At 43.5% G+C, this 23,441-nt stretch overlaps 1 protein-coding gene across 7 annotated transcripts in view; it reads left to right on the plus strand.

Annotated features, from left to right (window-relative positions):
- Positions 1-11,421: 11,421 nt before the first annotated feature.
- Positions 11,422-23,441, plus strand: part of KATNAL1 (katanin catalytic subunit A1 like 1) — a 59,140-nt gene continuing 47,120 nt past the window's right edge. For 2 of the 7 annotated variants that reach the window (XR_236621.5, XM_005213666.5), the window contains exon 1: positions 11,982-12,096. The gene's annotated coding sequence lies outside the window, so the exon portion shown is untranslated. Of the gene's footprint in view, positions 11,711-11,981; positions 12,362-14,878; positions 15,182-23,441 lie in introns of those variants that run through there. The other 5 variants (XM_059892084.1, XM_010810724.4, XM_010810725.4 and 2 more) reach the window with 5 other exon arrangements.

Here is a 23,441-nt window from a genome sequence, read left to right on the forward strand (position 1 = left end):
ACCCACCAGGCTCCCCTGTCCATGGGATTTTCCAGGCAAGAATACTGGAGTGAGTTGCCATGCCCTCCTCCAGGGGATCTTTCCCACCCAAGGATTGAACCCATGCTTCTTATGTCTCCTGCATTGGCAGGTGGGATCTTTATCACTAGCACCACCCAGAAAGTGCATTTGTGAAGTAATTTTATGCTTATTTGGTTAACCCTAAAACAAAACAGATAGAACATGTTAATTTGCAAGAGCATTGGAATTGAGAGGGAGAAGTTAACAGTAAGTGATTCTTTCTCATCAGTGGGGAAAATGACAGGATTGGACACTTGTAGAATATTTGCTTATCTTCTGAGATTTCTTTCTTTTTTTAATTAACAAATGTATTCAATTTTCCAGTCCCTAGACATAGGGAAGACATGGGGGCATGCTTCTGAGAAGCAGATCTTAGTCGAGAAACGGAGATGAGGATGAGGACATGGACTCTGCATTGCTCAGAGTGTGCCCAGCATCTTTCCCACCGCACACATCGCCCATACTTTCCACCCATGGTGCCGGTCCAGAAAGGAGCCAGGCTACCGATGTGATGGCAGGACTTTAGGATCTTTGTGGTCCAAGGCCCAGTTCCTGAATCACTTTCCCAGATAACTTCAGACATCCTCAGATGATGTGCTTCAACCTCTGGAACAAATAGACAGACTTGTAATCTCTACAGGCTTCCCAGGTGGCTCAGCGGTAAAGAATCTGCCTGCCAGTGCAGGAGATGCTGCTTTGATCCCTGGGTTGGGAAGATCCCCTGGAGGAGGAAATGGCAACCCACTCCAGTATTCTTGCTTGGAGAATCCCACAGGCAGAGGAGCCTGGTGGGCAATGGTCCATGGGGTCAAAGACAGTTGGACACGACGAGCAACTGAGCACGCACACACACAGTCTCTACAGCAGCGGCTACCAACTTTAGCTGCAAATCAGAACCTCTTGGGGAACTTTAAAAACGACTGATGCCCAGTTCCTCCCCACCCCCAGATAAAGATTTTAACCGGCCACAGTGTGGGTCCTAGATGCCTGTGTATTTAAAGTTCTGCAGGTGATGCTAATCACTGCTCTAAATTCATTCCAGAAGAAAGAAGCCTGCCCCTCCCTCATTGGTCAGCTGCTGGTATACCTGTAGAGATGGTAGTAACAGGGGTGTTATATAGAAATAATATGCTGCAAAATTATCAAAAGGCTGCAATGAAAGGCCCTGTCAATGTAGAAAGATGATAACAAGTATGACTCTCATTTTGTTAGAAAAGATTGCTAAGACCTGATATCTGTGTAATAACCCTCCCAGTTATAAAGCATGTTCAACATACCACCAGCTTTGTCCTCATAAGGACCCTGTGAGGCAGATGGAGAAGGTATTATTATGCTCATTTTTTCATAGGGGAGGACAGGAAGCTCAGACAGTCTGGGTGACATGTCCAGGATCACACAGCTAAGTAGCTAGGATCACTGGGGTTGGAATCCAGGTTTTTGATTGCTCTTCTGTTGTAATAAGTGGTACGATTATGAATATAGTCCTGGGCTTCCCTGGTGGCTCAGTGGTAAAGAACTTGCTTGCCAATACAGGAGACTCGGCTTTGATCCCTGGGTGGGGAAGATCCCCTGGAGAAGAAAATGGCAACCCACTCCAGTGTTCTTGCCTGGGAAATCCCATGGACAGAGGAGCCTGAAGGGCTACAGTTCATGGGGTCACAACGAGTCAGACATGACTTTGCAACTAAACAACAACAACCCATATAGTTCCAGCTATTCATTCACTGTGTGACCACATGCATGGTTGTGTGACCTCTCTGTTTGCTCATCTGTAAGATTCAGATACTACGTGGACCTACCTTACAGGGGTCACGTGGAACAAAGTTTCTCATAAACTATAAACTGCAGCACAAATATAAACTGCTGCTATTATTCTACAGGGACGAGGCAGTGGTTTGACAGATGTCAGGTGATTTACAGAACTCTTTTCCTACCCTTGGGGCTTAACATGAACTGCAAAATTTAAGTTGTTACCTGGTAGTCTGTGTATGTTTTTGGTCTGGTTTGTTCATTGATTTACCAGCCTCGGTTGCAGGATTGACCAGAACAAACCGGCCTTCCCAGGGTAAAAGGACTGTCTGAGTGAGACACTGAGTCCATTTTTGAGTCACACTTCCCTTTCTGCTGCGCTTCTGAATTTTCTGGCTTGTAATGGTTTTTGAAGCAGTTGCTGTATGTGTCCTAAGCCACCTTAAAATCTGTAACATGTCATATTACTTTACTTGGGCTCCCTGGGCCTATTTTGTTTTCTTTAGAAATCATATGGTAGTTAAATTTTCTCTGTCTGATTTCACTCAGCACAATATACTCAAGATGCACCCCAAGTTGTCATGAACAGAAAGATTTCATTCCTATTTATTGCAAAGTAATATTCCATTATATATTCCATTATATATGTGTGTGTGTGCTAAGTTGCTTCAGTTGTGTCTGACTCTGCAACCCTATGGACTGTAGCCCACCAGGCTCCTCTGTCCATGGGATTCTCCAGGCAAGAATACTGGAGTAGGTTGCCATGTCCTTCTTCAGAGGATCTAAGACATAGAGGAAGCCTCAATCTTCTTAAGTACTTCTGAACAGAATGTTGGCAGAAATCAGGATGGAAAAAGCCATTCTGACAAAGTCTTAACTGGAAACGAGGAACATTTTATTGGACAGTGGAGGAAAGGCTGTCCTCCTAAAATGTCAAAGAACTGAATTCTGTTCATGTTGTCATGTTTTGTGGAAGTTAGAACTTGCAAGGAATGAAATGAGATATTTAGCTGAAGCAGTTTCTAAGCAAAGAGTTGCAGGAGTAGCCTGGTTCTTTCTGACTCTTCAGGATAAAATGTGAAAAGAAAGAGAAATGACTCAAAGACGAAACTGTTAATACAAAAAGAAATAGAAATTAAAGATTTGGGAAAATCTCAGTGGTGCTGGAGAAGACTCTTGAGAGATCTTGGACTGCAAGGAGATCAAACCAGTCACTCTTAAAGGAAATTAACCCTGAATATTCATCGGGAGGACTGATGCTGAAGCTGAAGCTCCAATACTTTGGCTACCTGATGCAAAGTGCTGACTCATTGGAAAAGACCCTGATGCTGGGAAAGACTGAGGGCAGAAGGAGGAGAAAGTGACAGAGGATGAGATGGTTGGATGGCATTACCGACTCAGTGGAGTTTGAGCAAACTTGGGGAGATAGTGAAGGACAGGCAAGCCTGCTGTGCTGCTATCCATGGAGCTGCAGAGTCGGACACAACTGAGCGACAGAACAACAGTGTCCATGTTGGAACAAATAAGTGCCGTGTGCGAGAGGACACTAAGGATGGGGCCAGGTGAGCCTTCGATAAAGACATTTATTCTGCCATCTCCATGGAAACCAGGAGCTCTTCTCCAAGACGATGGAAGACTAACTCTCCTTTCCCTCCAAACTGATTCAGAGGTCATCAAGGGTGCTGCTTCCATCACAGGCCTGCCTTTAGGGTGGGAGAGAGCAGCAGAGGCTACTGTTGCACTTGCCGGAGCTCAGGGGGACCCACCAGCACCGGCTGGCACCATGTGTCTGTAACCTGCACTCGGGCATGGTGCTCCTCAGCTGCCCCAGGTGCGGGCAGGTACAGCTGAGGCACGGGCAGCAGAGTTTAACAGCATCCACGCTGTGCTCATGGAGTGCATCAGCCCTGGGCGCATGGCTGCCTCCACCTAGGTTTCAAAGGATGGGAGCCAACAACCTGTGGAGGCACAGTTGTGGGACTGTCACTCCTTCCTTCTTTCCCATCTCTCCTCTTTGAACTGGGAGTGTGTGTCCTGTGCCCCTCCTACCACTTTGTATTTTGAAAGCATATGGCAGGTTTGGTTTCACAGACAGCTGGGGAATGTGCCTCTGGATGAATCTTACCCTGAGTCTCACTTATATCTGATTTACACGATATTTGGAGGAGACATTGAACTTTTGAGTTGACATTTGAGTAGGACATGAATTCTGGAGGGTCCACATGGACTGCTATAGGCTTTATTATAGACAGCTGTAATAAAGATTTCTAAAATCCCTTATTCACCCTCATCTCTGTCCCTTTCCCCCTAGCTTACCAGTTACCTGTTCTCAATATCTGAAAGTGAAGTTATTATACAATGACATGAATATTTCTATCCCACCTGCCCAGGTCATGTGCTGAAATCCTAACCCCCAATGTAACAGTATGTGTTTAGAGGTGGGGCCTTTGGGAGGCGATTAGGTCATTAGGGTGGACCCTTCGTGAATGGGATTAGTGTTCTTTTTGAAAAAGACCCCAGAGGGCTCCCTCTCCCTTTCTGCCACATGAGGACACAAGAAGAAGACAGTTGTCCATGACTAGGAATCTCACACCGAATCTGCTGCTCCTTGCTTGCAGAACTGTGAGAAATACATTTCTGATGTTGATAAGCCATCCAGTCTATGGTTTTTTGTTACCAGCCTAAAAGCACTAAGACATCGATATAAACATTCATTGATAGGAAATGGAAGAACTGTATCATATTGTTATAGCAATTAAAATGAGCTCACTTTACATTTGGGCTTCCCAGGTGGCACTAGTGGTAAAGAATCTACCTGCCAATGCAGGAGACTTAAGAGATGTGGGTTCAAGCCCTGGGTTGGGAAGATCCCCTGGAGGAGGGCATGGCAACCCACTCCAGTATTCTTGCCTGGAGAATCCCATGGACAGAGGAGCCTGGCAGGCTCTAGTCCATAGGGTCAAAAGTGTTAGACACGACTGAAGCGACTTAGCATGCATGCAACATCACATTTATAAACATGTATAAACCTCAGAAATACAGTGTTGAACAGAAAAAGGCAATCTTGAGAAAGCATAGTATGTGACATTTATATAAAGCTTGAAAACATGTAAAACAATATTATAGAATGCTTATAATAGAGGTATATATAGTAGTGGGAAAAAACATGCATCTGAAAAAGTAATCAAAATCAGGATGTGGCGGGTACAGGTGTTGTTGTGCAACTTTATAATTTTCATGAATGTTTTACATGTTAAACAAAGCACAGCTGAAATGCTTATCAGCTTGGCACAGATCAAGATGGAAGACACTTTACAAAACTTAGGCAATCCAGCCATCCCCAACCCTTTTGGCACCAGAGACTGGTTCCGTGGAACACAGTATTTCCATGGACCAGGAGGGGGGGGATGGCTTTGGGATGATTCAAGTGCATCACATTTATTGTGCAATTTATTTCTATGGTTATTACATCAACTCCACCTCAGATCATCAGGCATTAGACCCCACAGGCTGGGGACCCCATTGCAATTGGCATTCTACTTCATGTCATTCTAACTTCACTTTCAGATAGTGAGAACAAGTAACCGGTGAGCTGGGGGGAAAGGGACGGAGATGAGGTTGAATAAGGGCTTCTAGAATTCTGTATTACAGCTGTCTGTGAGGGTTTTCTGGAAATTTGAGGTGAGGTTGGAGACAGGAAGGAGGCAGCCTGGTGAATAAAGCAGAGAATACCAAGGAGAGATCGGATGATGAACAGTCTGCTTGAGTAGTGAGCCATTTAGGAGTGATTCATGCAGCCAATATTTATGATGTATCACTTATGCACATAAATCACAGAGACGACCTAAAATGTAGCAGAGAAACAAAAGCCAAAAAGGAAATGGAATTTGCTCTCCCCTCCCCCAACCCCATCACTCTGCATTCTGTAGTCAAAGTAGAAAGGGACACAGAAAAATCAGCGGGAGGGTGGGGGCTGGGGTGGGGAGCGGGGTGGTGGGGGGAAGGATTCTGGGGACGGGAGGGTCCCTCTAGAGTGGCTCGTATCTTTGTACAATGGGAACGGGAAATGGGGGTCCCAGCTGTACTGCTCTGTTTTTCATTCAGACTTGAAACGTTTCCCGCTTGGGGTTGCTTGGCAGAGCACTGGCTTCTCAGAATAGAAAACCTGATCACAAGCTGCTTTTCCTCTGCGACACACCACCTACATTGTAACATGCTTCGGTGACTGAATCAGAAGGTGACGTGCTTTTCAGTTCACTAGAAGATATCCTGCTTGTCACAAACCAAGTAACTCTTGCCAGCATTTTTGAGTACAGCCTATTCTGTTATGGATCCCTCTACTAAACATAAGGTCCTCCAACAGAGAAGGGGGAAGAAGCGTTGCTGCTAACGTATTAGCATCTTGCAGCGTATTCACGACGACTTCCTGTGGAGCTCAATGAAATGCCAGGGCTCAGCTGTCACAGGGGACTGTGTTCATTCATTGAGTTCCCCACCGGCAACCCTCCAGAGTGTTACAAATCCACTTAACAACCTCGAATCCTGGGTTTTCTGTTCATATTTGTAAATTAACATAAAGAAATACAGACTCACAAGCAAGGAGAATTCCCATAGGCTGCTGCCAAGAGGTTTTGTGTTTATTTTGGCATTCAGAAGAAATCTTTTCGAATCCCTAAAGTGGGGAGCAGTTCTTTTCATTAGGAATAAGTGAGGCTGGCCTAAAATGGTTCTGGGCTTTCAAAATAGTCTCACTTCTAACGAAAGCACTGGCGCAGAAGTATATGAATAAAACAGCGCAAAGCCTCATGGTGCGTGGATAAGGCACGAGCTCAGGTATGGGTGCCTCATTTCCTTTCCTGGGTTATTATCTCTTCCCATTACCTTCAAGAAAAGGCAACATCAGAGAGGCAGAATTGCCACCCTGAAAATCTTTTTAATCCTTTCCCTCCACTTAACCAAATTCCAGTTCACTTTACGAGGACTCTGGTACCACTTCCTGGCTTTTTTGATCACTAACTTTTCGCCTCCTCCCACTTGCCAACGAGAAATAGTGAAGGTTAACAAGTGACAGGCTGGGTTTCCACATTCTAAGGGAGGTGAAATTCCAGATGAAGCTTGGGGCTCGGACCAAGTGCTGGGAGAACACTGCAGGCTCGTGGGCAGTGAGACCCAGGGCCAGGTGCGGGCAGGGGCCCCACAGAGACCACTGCTACAGGGAGCTGGGTCTTTGCTCTTTGCAGACCTGAAACGCAGAGCGCCTCTACCTGTCAGGAGTGGCCCCTTGGCACGCAAGGCAGCTGCATGTTTATTTAAGAACCCCACTCCTCTAAGGCAGTGTTCTTGACCCTTTCTCACTGACATTCACAGTAGGAAATACGTGTTAATTCACTATCCGTATTGGTCAGGGTCCACCAGTCAGGAAAAAAAGAAACTAGAGTAAGTATTTTGACAGAGAGAATTTAACATAGGGAACTGGTTGAACAGAAGTTGGAGGGCCTAAAAAACTAAAAAGGAACACTGGGATAACCCATACATTATAATTGCCGCGGGGGCTGGAGATCAGAACAGTGAAGGGCCAGCGACTTTAAGGAGAGGTGTCAAGGAGCTGGCCCCAGAGAGGAGGTTTCACTAAGGAGAAAAGCTAAGGACCACCAGTCAAAGATATTCTGTCCTTTAACGCAAAAGATATTATAAAGATGTTTTGGGGGAATATCTAGAAATGCACATCAGAGGAGCTTGGAATTTAGTAAGGAGAAAAGACAAAAGCCAATGAGTAATCAATACTTGATCAGCCACTAGGCAGCCTGGTTAGATGTCAAGTGGATGACATAGGGTAGTAATACTGGGTAGTATAGGATTGTGAGCAGGAATGATCTGGAAAGGCTTCTTGTCAAGGCCTGAGTTATTTTTGACGGAACAGGCAGAGTTTAGGGAAGGAAGGGAGCATCCCAGATGAAGAGAACACCAGGAGCAACAAGATGAGTCCTTGCATGTCTGGTGTGGTGCCGAAACCTGGGAGTCAGAAATTCCCTCGCTGGCCAGGGCCAAGATGAAGCCTTGCACGTGGAGAGGGTCTGTGAACTGAATGTTGGAAACTGTGCCCACGTTTAAGAAGCAGATAGAAGACATAGTTAGGAACTCAGTGACGATGCTTTGCAGAGAACCAAGGTCAAGGAGCATGTAGGAAGGAGGTCAGCAAAGTCAAAGGCTGCTGAGCCCAAGGAACTGAGGACTGAGGGAAAACTCTGGTTCACGTTAGAAGCATTTCGTCTCTCTTCTCTTTTTTGGGCGGGGGGGCTGCTGCACAGCTTGTGAGATCTTAGTTCCCTGACCAGGGACTGAACCCCAGGCCCCACATAGAAATTGCCAAGCCCTAACCACTGGACCACCAGGGAATTCTCATGAAGTCTCTTTGATGCGGATAATGGCTCTTGATCATATTGTCTCTCTCAGTGGATAAATCTTTTGAGTTTGCTTGGTGTGTTTAACTATCACTTGAACTGGTAGAAAGCACTGAGTGGAAACACCCAGTCCCCACGGGTTCCCAGCCATCCAGAGCAACTTAGGTTTTTTAAGGCTGTGCTTCAGTGGCTCGTGGTCTTCCTGTGCGTAACTGCCCTCCTTCAGCTCCCTGCAAAGCAGCTGTTCCCTTTCGCTGCTGTCATCCACGCTCCTCAAGGGGCCTGTCCTTCTGAGCAGAGGCTCTGGGATCCTGACTCAAGAAAACAAGGAGGGGTTACGCACGGGACCTCGTGTTTGGAGATCTGTTCATGGTTGTGAGCTGCACTGAGACCCCAGCCAGCTGCCTTGCAATTGCGAGTAACTGCAAACGAGGGAAACCAGATGAGGGATCGATGGATTAGGTGAACCTGTCACCCCAACTAAACATGTGTTCAGCTGGGAGCCGAGCAGTATCAGCTTCCCCAGGAGAAAAGGAGAGTCTATTTATAGCCTTACTGTATATGCACAGTTGTGACCAAATTGCTAGAGGTGACAGGTCTGGGTGTTGCTTCTGTGCTCGTTACACAATCAGGTTTTGTTCTAGATTTTCTCGTTTGAATGCTGTCATTTCTCCTGCACAATAGAAGCTGTGATCTTGTAGACTTTGGTTTCTTTTTTCCCTCCTAGACATCAGATTCAGCTACTGGCAACCCCGTTCTCACTTATACTAAATAGTTTTCATAACTGACCCCACTCTGTAGGTAGCCTGAACGTGTCATGCGCATAAGCTGCTTAATACTTACTGAGTAACTATACTGTGGGTTGAATCAAATAGAATACCCAGATATATTTTGGGGTGAAGACTATTATTTTAATAGCTGGCACTACAGTTTCTCTTGGCAATGTACTTTCTAGGTATAGGAACATACTTTGATAAACAGTTTAGGAATGGAAGGTGGCACTAAGTATAGACTCGGAGACAGAGATAAGTAAGAGTACTAAATAAGGAGAGTGTATCCTTCACTTAAAACACTTCAGTTGCTCCAAACCTTCAGAAGACTCTGCTATACAAACAACCAAAGCAAAGAGTCTGCTTTCCACATCGTGTGGCAGCAGGAGAGAAAGGCATTGTAGGAGGTGGGATATGAGGGAGTCTAACTGTTCAGAGAAAACTAGAGCTCAGAGCCAGAATTGACCCTGAAACTGTAAGCCCCCAGGGAACATGTGACCTTGGAGAGAACCCTGGCCTTCTGCAGGAGTTGGAAAAAGGACTTGAGTCAATTTCCACAAAACCTCTGTGGACAAGGTGACCCCAACTGAAAACTGGATGATATACATGGCAGCTTGCTATTTTCAATCATGATTTCTGAAGAGACATTTACTACTAGAAAACAACAGGGCCAGTAATCCCTACTTCCTCCTCCATTTACTTCAATCTGTAGGCCTCATTTTCCTCATCTACATTTCTGGCAACTGGAGCTAGAGTATGTATATGGTCTCTATTAGCGTCTACAGCTCACTGGAAGGACTGATGCTGAAGCTCCAATACTTTGGCCACCTGATGCGAAGGGCTGACTCATTGGAAAAGACCCTGATGCTGGGATTGAGGGCAAGAGAAGGGGGCGACAGAGGATAAGATGGTTGGATGGCATCACCGACTTGGAGGACATAAATTTGAGGAAACTCTGGGAGATGTTGGAGGACAGAGGAGGCTGGGGTGCTGTAGTCCATGGGGTCATAAAGAGTCAGATACGACTTAAAAAGACTTAACAACAACAGCCCTACTAACAATAGCTAACATTTTCAACGTTCCTTTTTGAGGTAAATTTACTTAGAGTGAAACGTACAGATCTAAAGGTAGCACTTCATGGGTTTTGACAAATGCATATACCCTCCTAAAGTGAAAGTTGCTCAGTCATGTCAGATTCTTAGGGACCCCGTGGACTGTAGCCCACCAGGCTCCTCTGTCCATGGGGATTCTCCAGGCCAGAATACTGGAGTGGTGGCCCTTCTTTTCTCCAGGGTATCTTCCCGACCCAGGAATCTAACCAGGGTCGCCTGCATTGCAGGTGGATTCTTTACCAGCTGAGCTACCAGAGAACCCTCCTAACCCAAATTCTAAGTAAGATACAGAACTTTTCCATCACAGAAAAATTCTCTCTTCAGGCAATCTATACCCTTTCCTCCAGGCTCCCACCCTTCTGGCTCTGATCACCACGGATCAAAAAACTAATATTTAAAAATTATGTTTAAATCCCAGCATTTTAGGATGCCTCATTAGTTATCAAAGCTTTTATTTCTCAAAAGTCCTGTGAGGAAGCTATTACCTCCATTTTGCAGACGAAAACGTTGAGCATCAAGACGATTCACCTGCCCCTGGTTATCAGTGAATTGGGCTTTAGAAGTTGTTGCTCTTAACCTCACTACATCTCTGAGGCGGGTCACGATCAGTCCACACTGATTGCTGCTGCTGCTGCTAAGTCGCGTCAGTCGTGTCCGACTCTGTGCGACCCCATAGATGGCAGCCCACCAGGTTCCTCTGTCCCTGGGATTCTCCAGGCAAGAATACTGGAGTGGGTTGCCATTTCCTTCTCCAAAGCATGCATGCATGCATGCTAAGTCGCTTCAGTCGTGTCCGACTCTGTGCGACCCCTGGACAGCAGCCCACCAGGCTCCCCTGTCCACGGGACTCCCCAGGCAAGAATACTGGAGTGGGTTGCCATTTCCTTCTCCCCCATACCGATTATTCAAGGGTTATTAGAGACCAGCTGTCAATTGAAATCAACGCCACTTAACAAATTCCCAAGCCTTCTGAATAATTGTAAAGGCCGTGTGCATTATATTTTACTAAATGACTCGTTTTATCTCTCAGAAAATGGCAGAAAGGAGGTGTGAAAGGGTGCAGATTTGGTTTTTACTGGTGAAGAAGCCCCAGAGGTGGCTTTTAGGTTTCAAACACACCAGACGGCCGGGCCAGAGGAGGCTGCCTGGATGGGCGGCGGGGGAGGGGCTGGACCGGCGACCTTTCCAGAGCCGGCGCCGCTCCTTCCTCTGACGCCACCCGCATCTCTCTCAGGAGAGAGCGGACTCGCGTCCTGGCACGGGGGTTGGACACTGCAGCGCAGGACTCGTCGGCGGCCCCGGAGCTCAGCTCGTCATCCGTCCTCCTCAGTGTCGCTGTCTCCCTCCACTCCCCGGCGCACCCTCGCGCCACCCTGTCTCCGCAGCTCCTGCCGCTGCCCAGGCTCCTCCCCGAGCCGACTCCGAATCCTCGCGCTCCCCCCAGCCCCACCGCGCGGCCCACGGCTGTCATGGCAACCGGCCGCCGCCGGCGCCGCCGCCGCCTCTTCACGCACGTCGCGAACTAACGGACTCAGCGGCGGCGGCGGCGGCGGCCTGTGCCCCACCCCCACCCCACCTGGACCGCGGCAAAAACGGTCGGCCGACCTGCGACACCTAGGTAATGAATCCGAGGGGGAACGGGGGCCAGCGAGAGAGCCGGTGGTGGGATGCTTGGGTGGACAGCCACACCCCAGCTCCCGCTGCCGGAGACGCTGGGGCCATGCGCGGCGGAGGAGACTGCGTGCTGCGCGAGAAAGGGTGAGAGAGAGAGCGCGAGCGGTGGGCGCGCAGGGCTTTATGGGGATTGTAGTTCAGGGGCTCCTCGGGCTTGCGGCCTTGGTGGCTCGGCCCGGACGGGCGAACTACAAAGCCCGGCGGCCCCGACAGCTGAGAAAGACCGATAAACTTTGAGCCGGCCAGGGGAAACAGGGAGACTCTGTCTGTGGTGAGGGGATTCTGGGGTGGTCGCTGAATGGGGTTCTGAGAGCTAAAGGGGAAGTGGAGGTGAGACTCGGGCGTTCCGCCCTGCCAATTTGTCCCGCCCCGGCTGCAGCGCTGTCTCCACCCCGGCCCGGCCACCGCCCCGCGTAGAGTCGGGGAGGAGTCGCCTTCGGGGCTGCGGGGCCTCGGGCCTTCGGCGCCTCTCACCCTCCCTAATTGCTGCCTCTTGGTGCAGAACCGTATGTATGGCACACTTTTGATGGGCGACCCGAAAAACTATATTTTAACCGATTTTTCTCCTTTTCCTGATTCGCTCCTTTATTGCTAGGTACTTGATCAGATTTATTCTGAAGTAGTTCAGAGGTGTTTGCATTAATGAAACCCAATGGTTAATAATTACTCAAAGGGCATTAATGTTTAAAGGTCAAGTGTGGAAGTAGATAAAAGGTACCATGCTGTTGTATAGTAGTATCTGATATTTTTTCCGTTTTGCATTTTATTTATTGAGGGTCAGGATTACAAAGTGAGCACTCCTTCACCTCAGCCTACTAGCCTGAACACTACCTACACATATTTTGATGCCATTTTAAAGATTGTTTGTACTTTAAATTACTAATTTTCGTTTAAGTACGGGGTTGTCTTTTTAAACCAAATTTTTCTCAGTGGGTAGTAGTAATTATTTTCTTCTATTATTACAATGTTTTTAAAAATTTCTTAGGACCATTTTTCAGAATGAAAAGCACGCTGTTCTTTCCTTTTTTAATGCTCTGAAATACATTTTAGTCCCTAAAGTTTGCCCAGGCCCTGGAGGTAAAGAAGCTGATACAGATTTAGAAAACCTCCCTAGTAACCCCTTTAAAATTTTTTCAATAGATAACCATCCTAGAAATCTGGTATTTTACAGTGGTGTGTTGGAAAATTATTGGTGCAGTATGGGCTTATTTTGTGTGTGTATGTTTCTAAACAAGAAGACAAGGTCACTATAAAATTAATTTTCTCTCACTATAAGATTCATTTTCTCTTTGGTCACTGTAAACTTTATTTAAAGAAGCAGTTTTGTAGGAGGAGATAAAAAAGTAAGTTTAATAAGACCACTGGGGAAAAAAATCAAGGCCTTATACACAAGGAATTTGAAATATTTATTCATTTAGGATTTATTTATTCATTCATTCAGTATTTGTTAAGGATCTATTATGCACAAGGCAATATGCCAGGTGGTGGGAATTAAGAGCTGATAGAAGATAATCTGTGTCCTACATGGGCACACAGTCATGTCATCACAATAGTGTGGAGAGATGGGTGCAAGTTGCTGCGAGCCCAGAGTGGGAATACATTATAGGGATATTATATCACAATAACATGTATTGAATACTTACTCTATGGGAGACATATTTTGCATGCAGCCCCTTATTTTATCCTCACAACAATCCTATGAAGTAGCTCCTGTTATTTAGACATGAGGAAACAGCCTCAGAGACCTTGCCCATAGCTGAATAAGGTCATAGCTGAGTAAGGTGTGAGCCTGGAATTTCAACCGAAGTGGATCTAACTCATCTAAATGGTGATCTCAACCACTGATGGCATCCTTTGTACCCTTGGGGAGGATTGTGACTCTGTCTAAGGAGATTAAGAGAAATCTCCAGAATGATGTGACATTTGACTTGTGCTAGGAAAGTTTATTCAGCTTTTTTTGGAGTGAGGCTGAGGAAAGCCGTTCTAGGCAAATGGCATAGCAAAAGCAAAGGAGAGATTTGAGTGTTTTGTGTTTGGGGAATCCTTGACTGTTCTGATGACTGAAACCCAGAATACTTGCAGTGTAGTGGAGAGACCAGATCTCAAAAGTACTTGGTACCATGATAAAGAATTTAGAATTTTTCTTCAACATGGGGTCACCATTGAAGAATTTCCAGTGGAGTAGTGGCCTTATTGGGCTTCCCAGGTGGCTCAGTGGTTAAGAACCCACCTGCAATGCAGGAGACTCAAGTTCAATCCCTGGGTCAGGAAGATCCCCTGGAGGAGGAAAATGGCAACCCACTCCTGTATTCTGGCCTGGGAAATCCCATGGACAGAGGAGCCTGGCAGGCTACAGTCCATGGGATTGCAAAAAGTCTAACATGACTTAGCTACTGAGCACATATGCAGTGGCCTTAACAGGTTTGTATTTTAGAAAGATAAAAATAGTTTAAAGCAGAACTTTTTTCTTAAACCTCACATGTAAATATTATAACTGAGTTAGGTAGATTCCCTGGTAGCTCAGCTGGTAAAGAATCGGCCCACAATGCAGGAGACCCTGGTTTAACTCCTGGGTGGGGAAGATCCACTGGAAAAGGGATAAGCTACCCACTCCAGTATTCTTGGGCTTCCCTGGTGTCTCAGCTGGTAAAGAATCCACCTACAGTGTGGGAGACCTGGGTTTGGAAGATCCCCTGGAGAAGGGAATGGCTACCCAGTCCAGTATTCCGGCCTGGAGAATTCTATGGACTGTATAGTCCATGGGGTTGCAAAGAGCTGGACACGACTGAGCAACTTTCACTCACATTAAAAATTAATTTGAAAATATTTGCTTTCCTACTTAAAAACCATTACTGTGGAGACAAAAGAATTAACTTAAAAATTAATATAAAAATTATAGTGACATCTGAAGCAATTTTGGGTTCTGAGAATAAGCTGGTTATTCAGTTCAGTTCAGTCGCTCAGTCTTGTCCAACTCTTTGTGACCCCATGGACTGCAGCACACCAGGCCTCCCTGTCCATCACCAACTCCCGGAGTTTACTCAAACTCATGTCCATTGAGTTGGTGATGCCATCCAACCATCTCATCCTCTGTCGTCCCCTTCTCCTCCAGCCTTCAATCTTTCCCAGCATCAGGATCTTTTCAGATGAGTCAGCTGTTCTCATCAGGTGGCCAAAGTATTGGAGTTTCAGCTTCAACATCAGTCCTTCCAGTGAACACCCAGGATCGATCTCCTTTAGGATGGACTGATTGGATCTCCTTGCAGTCCAAGGGACTCTCAAGAGTCTTCTCCAACACCACAGTTCAAAAGCATCAATTCTTCGGTGCTCAGCTTTCTTCACAGTCCAACTTTCACATCCATACATGACTACTGGAAAAACCATAGCCTCTGCTAGATGGACCTTTGTTGGCAAAGTAATGTCTCTGCTTTTTAATATGCTGTTTAGGTTGGTCATAACTTTTCCTTCCAAGGAGTAAGCGTCTTTTAATTTCATGGCTGCAGTCACCATCTGCAGTGATTTTGGAGCCTGAAAAAATAAAATCAGCCACAGTTTCCCCATCTATTTGCCATGAAGTGATGGGACCAGATGCCATGATCTTCATTTTCTGAATGTTGAGCTTTAAGCCAACTTTTTCACTCTCCTCTTTGACTTTCATCAAGAGGCTCTTTAGTTCTTCTTCACTTTCTGCCGTAAGGGTGGTGTCATCTGCATATCTGAGATTATGAATTTTCTCCCAGCAATCCTGATTTCAGCTTGTGCTTCATCCAGCCCAGCGTTTCTCATGATGTACTCTGCATGTAAGTTAAATAAGCAGGGTGACAATATACAGCCTTAACACATTCCTTTTCCTATTTGGAACCAGTCTTTTGTTCCATGTCCAGTTCTAACTGTTGCTTCCTGACCTGCATACAGATTTCTCAAGAGGCAGGTCAGATGGTCTGGTATTACCATCTTTTTAAGAATTTTCTACAGTTGATTCTACAGTGATCCACACAGTCAAAGGCTTTGGGGGTAGTCAATTAAGCAGAAATAGATGTTTTTGCTTTTTCCATGATCCAGTGGATGTTGGCAATTTGATCTCTGGTTCCTCTGCCTTTTCTAAATCCAGTTTGAACATCTGGAAGTTCACGGTTCACGTATTACTGAAGCTTGGCTTGGAGAATTTTGAGCATTACTTTGCTAGCGTGTGAGATGAGTGCAATTGTGTGGTAGTGCAATTGAGTGCAATTGTGTGAGCATTCTATGGCATTGCCTTTCTTTATGATTGGAATGAAAACTGACCTTTTCTAGTCCCATGGCCACTGTTGAGTTTTCCAAATTTGCTGGCATATTGAGTGCAGCACTTTCATAGCATCATCTTTTAGGATTTGAAATAGCTCAGCTGGAATTCCATCACCTCCACTAGCTTTGTTTATAGTGATGCTTCCTAAGGCCCACATGACTTCACACTTTAGTTTTCCCAAATGTGTGTCTTGCTGCTACTGCTACTGCTAAGTCGCTTCAGTCATGTCCGACTCTATTCGACCCCATAGATGGCAGCCCACCAGGCTCCCCCATCCCTGGGATTCTCCATGCAAGAACACTGGAGTTCTTGGTCTTGGTATAAGAGAGAAATCCAGTTATACTGGGAAGAAAGCTTTGTGTGTGTGCAATACAACCCACATTGTATTGTGGGTTGATGGTAGATTTAAAGAAGAGAAGGGTGTGGTTGGAGATGCTTCGGGAGAGATAGGTTGGAACCAGGAATTTGTTACTTTTAGATCTGAGTCATGAAGGAGACAAGTCATAATTATGTAGAACCAAATGAGGCAGTATTTTGTCTTCTTGGTCTAAGCAGGAACTTGAACTGATCTCTTTTTGTCCTGAGACTAGAACTCTCCTTGAAGATATTACATGGACTGTTGTGTATAGGGCAACTCTACTGGGTCAGTTCAATTGTAAATATTGTAAGAAGATGCTGATTCATTTTTGAATGAATAAGAGAAGTATTCTCAAAATAAGAGAAGTATTGTCAAGTATGTGTCATTGTTAAAATATCTATGCCTCCTTCAGATGTAACCTGAGCATTTAAAAGTTCTAGAAACTCTTCTAATTTAAATTCAAGGAGATTTTTTAAAAAATCCTCTTATATTTCAAAGAGTTTAAATGGTTAAACCTTTTAAAACCTCTATTCAAAGAGGTTATGGTTAAAAGTAATTAAAGTTGTGGTACAGCTTCTAGGAATTATAATGAAAACTGGGTTAGTTGAATGTAGCAGCTTCAAACTTATGCATTAATGTTGAGTGTGGAGTGAAAATAATAGCTTACATTGATTCAGTGTTATGTGCTTGGAATGATGCTAATGTACTTCACATTTAATTTTTGCAATAACCTTGTGATGGTAAATATTAGTTTCCCTTTTTTTATAGGTGTAGAACTGAGGCCAAGAGAAGTTACATGATTTGCTTGAGATCACAACTAAAAATTTGTGGTTCCTGGATTCATACCCAGGTTTTTCTGCCTGAAATTTTAATATTGCCTTCACACTTGAATAGTTTAGCTTGGTATACAAGTCTAGATTGGCAGTCTCCCACTAGTAGCACATGAGAGAGATTATTCTGCTGCCTCCAGGCTTCCAATATTCCTTTTGTTTTTTGTTTTTTTTTTTCCAATATTCCTTTTGAAAAGTTAGCTGTCAATATATTATTTTTCCTTTGTTGACAATATATCATTTCTCTCTATTGCTTTTAGGTTTTGCAGTTTTACTAAGTTGTCCTAGATGTGGACTTGTTTTTATTTATTTTGAAACAGAGTTACTGTCTTATATAGATTTTGAAGAAGTTTTCAGATCAGTCACTCAGTCGTGTCCGACTCTTTGCGACCCCATGAATCGCAGCACGCCAGGCCTCCCTGTCCATCACCAACTCCCGGAGTTCACCCAGACTCACGTCCATCGAGTCAGTGATGCCATCCAGCCATCTCATCCTCTGTCATCCCCTTCTCCTCCTGCCCCCAATCCCTCCCAGCATCAGAGTCTTTTCCAATGAGTCAGCTCTTCACATGAGGTGGCCAAAGTACTGGAGTTTCAGCTTTAGCATCATTCCTTCCAAAGAAATCCCAGGGCTGATCTCCTTCAGAATGGACTGGTTGGATCTCCTTGCAGTCCAAGGGACTCTCAAGAGTCTTCTCCACCACCACACTTCAAAAGCATCAATTCTTCGGCGCTCAGCCTTCCTCACAGTCCAACTCTCACATCCATACATGACCACAGGAAAAACCATAGCCTTGACTAGACGGACCTTTGTTAGCAAAGTAATGTCTCTGCTTTTGAATATGCTATCTAGATTGGTCATAACTTCCTTCCAAGGAGTAAGCGTCTTTTAATTTCATGGCTGCAGTCACCATTTGTAGTGATTTTGGAGCCCAGAAAAATAAGAAAAAAAAAAGAAGAAGCTTTAGCCATTATGTATTGAATATTGCTCTCCCCTTTTTTTCTCCTAGAATTCATAGTAGACGTATATTGGGCCAGGTCTTTGTACTCTCTGCATTTCTTATCTTTGCTTGCTTATTCTGTGTTTATGTGCTGCATTCTGGGCAAGTTCTGTAGCACTATATTCTGGTTTCTTGATCCTCCCTTCAGCTGTGCCTGATCTGCTGTTTCCTCAGTGCACCGAGTTTTTCATTTCAGTGAACATTTCATTTTAATGCTAGAAGTTGTTCTTGATTCTTTTTCAAACATGTCTATTCATTTTTAAATGGCTTGCTCCTGTGTTTCTAAGTATACTTATTTTGTAGTGACTATTAGATTATCAAATACTTTTGATAATAGCAGTAATTTTGCCATATGTTTTAGTATTTGCCTCACTCTTATAATGGGTTGTATTTTTTGTACCTTGAAATTTTAGATATAACCTCAGTGCAAATACTGTGAAGTCTTGGTCAAGGATGTATCCTGTACTTTTGGTTGTTTCTCTGAAGTGCATTATGGAGAACTGGTGAATGAGTAAATGCATTTTAGTATATTCATATAATGAGGTGCTACTCAGCAGTAAGGAAAAGGCAATGGCAACCCACTCCAGTACTCTTGCCTGGAAAATCCCATGGACGGAGGAGCCTGGTAGGCTGCAGTCCATGGCGTCACTGGGAGTCAGACACGACTGAGCAGCTTCACTTTCACTTTTCACTTTCATGCATTGGGGAAGGAAATGTCAACCCACTCCAGTGTTCTTGCCTGGAGAATCCCAGGGACGGCGGAGCTTGGTGGGCTGCTGTCTATGGGGTCGCACAGAGTCAGACACGACTGAAGCAACTTAGCAGCAGCAGTAGCAGCACTCAGCAATAAAAGCATACAACAATATGGTTGTTGTATACAATAAAATACAACAATATGGTTGAATCTCAAAAGCATTATTCTAAATGAAAGAAGTCAAACACCAGAATATATGCTATATGATTCTATTTATGTCACATTCCAGAAAAGACAAATCTGTGGTGATTAATGAGTGGAAGAATGCATGCAGTTGTACACATTTTTCAAAAGAAATAAAATTGTACTCTTAAAACGAGTGAATTTCATGGTATAAAAATTATACTTCAATAAAGCTGATTAAAAAAAAAAAAAAAGCACACAACACTCAGTGGCAACGGAAGTGAGAATAGTAGTTGCCCTGGAGGGCAAGTACTAGTTGTGAGGAGACATGGCTTCAGTGGGGTGTGAAAATGTTCCATGTCTTGATGTGGGTGTTACCTGGGTGTAATCCGTTTTAAAATTCACTGAAGATGTGTTTACTCTGTGTGTTATATACTTCAATAATAAAGAGCAAAAGGAGAAAAATACTTTATAGAGAGGAGCTAGAATAGAAAGTTGAGAAAATCTAGAAGAAAGTTGAGCAAAACAGCAAAGAGAGAAAATAAGAAAATTAGAGGGCTAACCTAGAAAGTCCAATAGCTAAATAAAAGGTGTTCAGAAGAGAGAAAAATGGAAAGAAATCATCAACGAAATAATTCAGAAGTTTTCCTAAAATTGAAAGACACTAGTTTTCAGAGGAGGCAATGGCACCCCACTCTAGTACTTTGCCTGGAAAATCCCATGGACGGAGGAGTCTGGTAGGCTGCAGTCCATGGGGTCTTTAGAGTCGGACACGACTGAGCGACTTCCCTTTCACTTTTCACTTTCATGCATTGGAGAAGGAAATGGCAACCCACTCCAGTGTTCTTGCCTGGAGAATCCCAGGGATGGGGGAGCCTGTGGGCTGCCGTCTTGTGGAGTCGCACAGAGTCGGACACGACAGAAGCAACTTAGCAGCAGCAGCAGCAGCAGTTTCTAGTTTGGAAGAATCACATATAGACCCATGTCAAAGCATATCATCAATCGTTTTTGGAAACTTGTGTCAAAGAGAAGATCCTGTAAGTTTGCAGAAAGGGAAAAAGGCATGATATATAAGCAATCAGGAATTTGAATGACTTTAGTTGCCTCAACTTAATCTTAAAACTTAGAAGGTTGATATTTGGCAAAACTAATACAATTATGTAAAGTTTAAAAATAAAAAAAAAGCTTAAAACCTAAAAAAAAAAAAAAACTTAGAAGGTAATAGAGCAATGCTTTTACATTTTTAAAGGAAATTATTTGCAAATGAAAATTCAGTAATCAGCCAGACTATCACTGAAGTATGAAGATAGTTTAATAAAGGTGTTTTAAGGCATGCATAGTCTCAAAATTTTATTTTACTCCCCATTTACAGAAAATGTATTCTATAAAGGAGACACTTGCTCTTTGGAAGGAAAGCTATGATAAACCTAGACAGCCTATGAAAAAGCAGAGACATCACTTTGCTGACAAAGGTTCATATAGTCAGAGGTATGGTTTTTCCAGTAGTCATGTACAGATGTGAGAGTTGGACCATAAAGAAGCCTGAGTGCTGAAGAATTGATGCTTTTGAATTGTGATGCTGGAGAAGACTCTTGAGAGTACCTTGGACAGTGAGGAGATCAAACCAGTCAATCCTCAAGGAAACTGACTGTGATTATTCATCGGAAGAACTAATGCTAAAGCTCCAATACTCTGGCCACCTGATGCAAAGAGCCGACTTGTTGGAAAAGACTGTGATGCTGAGGAAGATTGAAGGCAAAAGAAGAAGGAGGGAGCAGAGGATGAGTTGGTTGGGTAGCATCACTGACTCAGTGGACATGAGTTTGAGCAAACTCCTCGAGATGGTGAAGGACAGGAGGCTGGTGTGCTGCAGTCTATGGGGTTGCAAAGAGTCAGATACAACTTAACAACTGAACAACAAGAGAGTGAACCAAGAAAGGAAGAAAGACATGTGATAGACAAAAAGATTCAATGTAGAAAAGACAAAGACTACCCCGGATAATTGAAATACCAAATTGAACAGCCTTGGCAGGTAGATAGAGTGTCCAGAGGAAAGGTTAGGCTTGCTTACAGCCTTGAAAGAAAGATAGTATCTTCATCTGGAACAAAGGGTAGGCATGCATGGTGTTCAGTATGATAGATTTGGGTTCCCTGAATTTAAGATTCTTTGATAATGCAATCTGCTGCATTTGCTGTTACCACATGCCCCATTACACGTTGCTTTGTAGAAACTGGGGTTTAGGGGACAAGTACAAAATATCCCCACAATCTTAGGTTGTAAATTTTGTAGTTTTAATTCTTATATTTGAGTCATTCATTTTGAGTTAAATTTTGTATATGTTGTGAGGTAAGACTTGAGATTCAGAATTTTTTTTTCTTCCTTATATGGATATCTAGCTGTTTCAACACCTTTTTTGGGGGAAAATATATATATATATATATTTTCGTTTTAATTGGCCATATATGTATCGATCTTTCTGGACTCTGATTTGTTCCGTTGGTCTGTGTCTATCTTTATGCCAATCCCATGCTGTCTTGATTCCTGTTAATTTTATAATAAATCTTGGAATCAGTATAAGTTGTCCTACTTTACTATAATTTTTGAAACTGTTTTGGCTGTTCTATGTCCTTTGTATTTCCATCTAAGTGTTAAATCAGCTTGTCAGTTTTTATAAGAAAGGCTGCTGGGATCTTGATTGGGATTTCGTTGAGTCTGTGAATCACTTTCAAGTGAATTGACATTGGGGGTTTCAATTCATAAATGCATGTGCACATACACACATGTATGTATATCTATTAACTTAGGTCATCTTTAATTTCTCAGTGCCCAGATCTTACATATATTTTGTTCCGTTTATCCCTGGGGTATTTAGTATTTTTGAATGATTTTACTGTTTTGACTTTAGTTTTCAATTTTTTTATTGTTATTATGTAGAAATACGATTGATTTTTGAATATTAACCTTGTATCCTGCAACTTTACAAAATTCACTTATTAGTTCTAGTAATTATTATAGATTCCCTAGAATTTTCTCCATTAACAATTAACATTGTATGTGAATAAGAGAATTTTCCTTCCACTTTTCTAATATGTATCCCTTTTATTTTTTTCTTGGCTACTTGCACTGGTTAGAACCTATAGCTGTCATGTTGAATAGAAGCGTTGAGAGGAGATTCACTGGCCTTGCTTATTCTTTCTTGATTTTGGTAGAGAGTATTCAGTTTTTTCTGGAGAAGGCAATGGCAACCTACTCCAGTACTCTGGCCTGGAAAATCCCATGGGAGGAGCCTGGTAGGCTGCAGTCCATGGGGTCCCTAAGAGTCGGACAGGACTGAGCAGCTTCACTTTCACTTTTCACTTTCATGCATTGGAGAAGGAAATGGCAACCCACTCCAGTGTTCTTGCCTGGAGAATCCCAGAGACGGGGGAGCCTGGAGGGCTGCCATTTTTGGGGTTGCACAGAGTCGGACGTGGTTGAAGCGACTTAGCAGCAGCAGCATTCAGTTCTTTCACAGTTAATCTGATGATATCTGCTCTTTACTAGATTGAGGAATTTCTGTTCTTAGTTCGCTAAGAGTTCTTATCATGAATGGTATTGAGTTTTGTCCACTACTTTTTCTGCATCTGTTCAGATGATCATGTTTTATTTCTGAGTCTCTTAAGATTGATTGGTTTTTTAAGTAGATACCACCTTGAATTTTTTAATATAAACTCCACTTGGTCATAATGCATTATCCTTTTTATATACTGGATTTGATTAGCTAAAATTTAAATATTTTTGTATCTATGTTCCTGAGGGATACTGGTAGGTAAGTTTCTTTTCTTAAAATGTCTGGTTTTGATATCAGGCTAACACTGGTCTTAAAATATGAGTTGGAAGTTTTTCCACCCATTTCTTTTTCTGAGAGAGTTTGTTTGGAAATTGTTTTATTTTTTTTTCCTTACATACTTGGAAGAATTCACTCATGAAGTCTTTTGGATTTGGAGTGTTGGTTTTGTTGTTTGTTTTTCTTTAATGGGAAGATTTTAAACTACAAATTGAAGTTCATTGATTGACACAGGACTATTCAGATTAATTATTTCTTCTTCAGAAATAGCTTTAGTATGTTGTGACTATCTCTACAGTTTGTAGTGATGGCCCCTCCTTCATTCCTGATTTTGGTAATTTGTGTTTTCTCTCTCCCTTTCTTGATTAGTATAACTAGAGGTTTAATCATTTTTAATGATTTCTTCAAAGAACCAACTTTTTACTACATTGAAAAATTTTTTCTTGTTTCTATTTTATTGATTTTTGCTTTCAACTGTGTTGTGTTCTTCCTTCTAC

This window comes from Bos taurus, chromosome 12, assembly GCF_002263795.3.
Source record: "Bos taurus isolate L1 Dominette 01449 registration number 42190680 breed Hereford chromosome 12, ARS-UCD2.0, whole genome shotgun sequence".
Taxonomy (NCBI): domain Eukaryota; kingdom Metazoa; phylum Chordata; class Mammalia; order Artiodactyla; family Bovidae; genus Bos; species Bos taurus.